The following is a 5,251-nucleotide window of genomic DNA, read 5'->3' on the forward strand; positions in this document are numbered from 1 at the left end:
TACCCTTATTTAGAATTATGTATAAAAAAATGGTTGCATATTGTGCGTAAATTTGTTTGTGAGCTCTTGTCAATAAAGCACAAGCCCGCTGTGGACCAAAATTGTGCAGAGAAAGCAAGCGGCTTCCAGCTAAATATAATCCACAAAGAATTAATTGCTTACGAGAATCAACCTTGAAATGAGGAAACGCAAGAAAAAAAGCGTAGTTGGGATAGAGAGAAAGAACAAAAAATAAGTATTTTTTTTTTTTTAATTTGGACGCGTTGGTGTATGTTGTATATGGATGTATGTATAAATATGTATGTATGTATATCGCTAAATACATATATAAATATATATATCAATATGTACGTCTATATGCATGCATGTAAATTGTTCAATACGACATCTGGCTAATGTACATACTTAGGAAAGCTGTTTCAACCGGCATGGCGCAGGCATTCATAATCGATAGCGATAATTAATTTATTGGCAAGAAAATGTTTTCCTTTTTTCTCATTAGTATGGCAAATGGCATCAAGCGGGTTGTCAATTCTTTATTACCATTTGCACTTGATTATTTTTCTTCGTACCAAGCAAATTAAGTAAATGTCTATTCTTCACATGCAGAGTTTGTAAGGCAATGAGTAGCTTTGTAATGTGAAAATATTAAGTATGTATAAATGTGTATATGTACATATGTAAATGTATATTTATTTATGTACATACATATATGGATACATACACATTTAGATGGCCGCTTTATCTGGATTTGTTGTGTATTAGCTCCATTCCCGTACAATCCGGACTGTGTTCCTAATTAGACAGTAAGTGAAAAATTTGCCTCTAAAAAATTCTAAAATGTCCAAAACTAAAAGCAAACCACATTTTGACGTTTTGACGATTTTATTTGTTTGTATTTTATTTATTTATATTTTCCATACCAAATTTTTCTTATTTTTTTTAATATATCGGTACCTTAATTGACAAAAGCCCCAACCAAGAAATGATTTATTTTACAGGAGAACCAAAAAAAAAACATAATAAAAAGAATATCAAAAACAAGTGGGGCATTTAAAAATTGTTGTTGTTTTTGGTACAAACACTTTAAAATTTTGATTGATCCTACCAAAATCTGGGAAAAACACCGTTTCGAATAGTGTTGCTTACGACCTTTGTGAAATAAGGTAACGACATGTACACTGCCGGCAAAAAGTATTGACACAGCAAAGTTTTCACAATATAAGCATACATTTTTCTTCTAATATTTTTTTCCGCAAATTTTTTATAAAAATATGGTTCATTTTACAACAATAAACATAAAAATATAATTCCTAAACTTTCTGCAAAACTCCCGAAAATTCAGCAAATTTTCATGCAAATTTTCAACTTTTTAATCAGATTTTTTTAGAATTTCTAGAATTTTTTATTAATTTTTTTTTTGTGATGCAGTCTAATGTGATCACACAAACCTTACCACCAGCCATAATAACCCATTTAATGCAAGTGCAAGTTTGGAGTAGCTCAAAATTTTGGTAGATTTTTGTAAATTCTTTTTCCATACAATGTTGAACATTTTCCCCACATAAAAAGCATGCCTTGCAAGGAAGAAACTGCTCAGACACCGTAAAAAAAAAATTAAAAAATCATCGAGAATTTTGGGCCATTTCAAACTTGCACTTTATTATATGGGTGAGTACTAAAATTAAATGGGCTGTTAAGTTGCATTCCAGAAATTGAAAAACTTGAAATTATGGTGCTTTTTTCTAAATTTTGTACAAAGTTTTGTTTATATAGGTTTTGTTCAACTATATTATAATTTTGTTTTTATTAATTTACAAAATTATATCTAATTTTTGTAAGTGGTAGTAAAGTTTGCATGGCCACAAGTGTAAGCGCTTATGTGCAGGCATTTATAATTTCGTATTTGATTATTTTAAGTTTTTCGGAATCGTACATCTGAGTGAGCTAAGAATGCAAAAAACGTTCGCTGTACCCTAACCCGTATTTCTGGTTTGTTTTATAAATTTAAAAACACATTAATATCATTAAAACACTTTGAGGGATTTTGTTTTAGGTTTTACAAATGCTTTTAATTTATTTTGGCATATTTAACGTTTTTTGTCCGGAATACACATTTTTTATAAACACAGCAAAATTCTTAATTACATATCAACAAAGTCCGATAATAAAATTACGCAGGTGATTTGTTTTGATTACAGCTGCATTTCTCATATGATTATTTATTTTAATCTACAGTTACTTTGCTTGCTTACAAACAAGCGTTGCATAAACAAATAAGGAGGTGTAAAAACACAAGAGACAGATTGGAAAATGATGCTTAAAAAATATAGGTAATTCAATTTTACATACATATGTACACTAGGCGACAAATGAAAGTGTGCACCTTGTTCTAATATAATATTCACAATTAATTTCATGAAAAACTTGTTTGGCTTTATTTCTTTATGAAAATATAGTTCTTTCTATCTAAACGTCACAAAATTTCAAAAAATATGCAGCTTTGTAGCCCATTCAATTTAGTCTAATGAAGTGCAAGTTTCAACCGGCTACAAAAATGCGTTGATTTTGAGATTTTTTTTTGGGAACTGCTTTTGCGTTTTTTTTTTTAACCGACTTCCAAAAAAAAGAGGAGGTTATCAGTTCGTCGGAATATTTTTTTTTTTTTTTTTTATGTATGTTACCGCATAACTTTGGACCACGTCAACCGATTTCGATAATTCTTTTGCATCGGAAAGGTAGTGTCTCAGAGGTGGTCCCATACTAATATGGTTGAGATCCGATCAGTGGATCATGAGATATATATGTATATATATATATTTTTTTTATATGGGAGTTGAGTCGGTTTTTTTTTTTTGCTAAAAATTACTTGTTTTAATAAAAGTATAATTTACAAAAACTGGCGTTGATTTTATGAACGTTTGTTGCTAACGGTCTCCCGCATTTTATGCTTATATGGGAAAAAGTACAAAAATACGTATCAAAAAAAAAATCTCAAAAATCAACGCGATTTTGTAGTCAGTTGAAACTTGCACTTCATTAGACTAAAATTAATAGGTCTACAAAACTGCAAATTTTCTTAATTTTTTTGAGTTTGACATAAAGTGTGAAACTTTGATTTACATGGTCTATATTGTCGCTCCAGCAACACTCCCCAAAAACTCTTTGGGGAACTTGTATGCTGCTACAACAACAACAACCGCGCTTTATTAAAATCACCTCTCTCCCCCTCACCATTCAACAGGCCCTTTGGGAGCTATTTGAAAAAAGGAAAAATTTGGATTTTTCGCAAAATTATTATAACCCTCACTAAGCAGAATTCTCCTGTCTGTGTTGCCGAAGAAGATGGCTGAACCCCTTCTGCAGCGATATTTTGTGGATACTTTTTGTCCGACAGCTCAGTTCGGAAATTAAAAAAAAATCATATTTCAAACCGAAATTATTAACAAATTAGTGGAGTCTTGACTAAACTACCACACAAGTTGGTATTGGATTTTTAGCAATTAAGTTTTTTAAATGTTTAAGTGTTAATACTACAAAAATAAACAACGCGTCCCTGATGATGGTAATAAGTTTAGCGAAACGTTGGGCTGTAATAGTGGAATAAACTTGTTTTATTTGCACTAGAGATAATTAGAGCGGACTAGCCTATCAAGGAAATTTATTAAATAGTGTTTTTTTTTTTTAATAAAGCGTACTCTTGTCTAGAAGTCTGTGTAAAAGTTTTTTTCATTCGGGTTACGCGTTTGGGCTCAGCACCTCAAAATCGTTGTACAAATTACTAAACCCGAATGAACTACATTGTCATAAATAAATAATTGAAAATGAAAATAATTGTGAATACATACATATTATATTAGAACAAGGTCTACACTTTCATTTGTCGCCTAGTGTATGTACATATGTTTGTATATTTGTACATACACTTGTGGTCTTATTTGTTTTGCGGCTTTGTGATCCAATAAAATATGTAAACGTAATTTGAAAATAAAGTTAGGTATGTAAATACAAAGCCAGTGCCATGTACTTCAAAGTGTGTGGGTTGTTTTCGCCTTTAATAAACCTTATGGAAGGCGGCGCACGGGAACATCTTCCTGTAAAAACCTGCAGATCGTGAAGTACTTGGGATTAGAACGGGAATGACTATCGATGAACAGCAGATTGCATTAGAATAATTAAGAAAATTTATGAAAATTAGGCTTAGCTGCCGACTGTTTATGAAATTGGTAAATTCAGTTAATTAAGTACTTGATGAAGAATGGCATTACTAGCGTATTGTAAATGTAATTACATAAGCTTTACTTAACCCATTCCCATTTTCTTTTTTACATTTTCACTCGTTATTCATTGATTTGTGGCCTAAGTGGAAAATTTTCAAAACGACAGGTGTATATCTACTTTACTCAAAAACTCACCCAATAGCAGGACTGTAGGATTGTGGAAAATGGTTGTAGGATTTCCGAAAACTTTTCCAAGGGTTTTGCTGACAATGGAAGCGATTTAGCCCGTTGTGGATATATTTGGATGGCACAAATAACTACAAGTTAGCGCTGACTATAGCCGCAAATATTTGCTTGCTTTTATTTTTACAATTTCCACACTTTTGCGACACACTTTCAATCAAAATTGTTAACACCTGCACGCAATACGATCCGCACTTGTCAATAACTTATTTATACAGGCCTTAAATTTTCACTTTACTTTTGGCACGTTTACACTTTCTTTAGCAAGAAGTTTCCTGATTGGGTTGAAAAAAAATGGGAGCGAAAAACACTTTACAATCCGCAAAATTCTGCAGCTTCCACCGACGTCCGAATAATTTGTGGTTGCAAATTGCTGAAAAATCCAAACAATTTTCAGCCGCGTTGCCAACTATAGATATGAGTAGCCAGAAGAAATGAAAAATGTCAATTCCACCGACACAGGGTGATGCAAACCAACCAAAATACAAATGAGCAGAACAGACTAACGTCAACGTGGCAGTTTTACGGTGTGTAAACAAATGACGTAAAAACGAGTTGGATAAAATCGAAGTCGTTTGTTGAAGAATCTGTAGAAATCGTTCCTTATAAGCGCAGCTAGAGATCAAAAACAGGTTTAACCGGTTAGGCCTGCTAATATTATTTTTAAGTATTAACGTAACCAAAGCGTGAATTTACGTACTTTGACGTACACAAGAAATGTTAAATTTTGTCCAGAGTGAACGAACAATAAGTTTTGCGAATGCAAGCCTGTGTGAATGAATTTCAGT

This window comes from Rhagoletis zephyria, unplaced genomic scaffold (assembly GCF_001687245.7).
Source record: "Rhagoletis zephyria isolate East Lansing unplaced genomic scaffold, Rhagoletis_zephyria_1.1 Rzeph_scaffold_00149, whole genome shotgun sequence".
In the NCBI taxonomy this organism is placed as follows: domain Eukaryota; kingdom Metazoa; phylum Arthropoda; class Insecta; order Diptera; family Tephritidae; genus Rhagoletis; species Rhagoletis zephyria.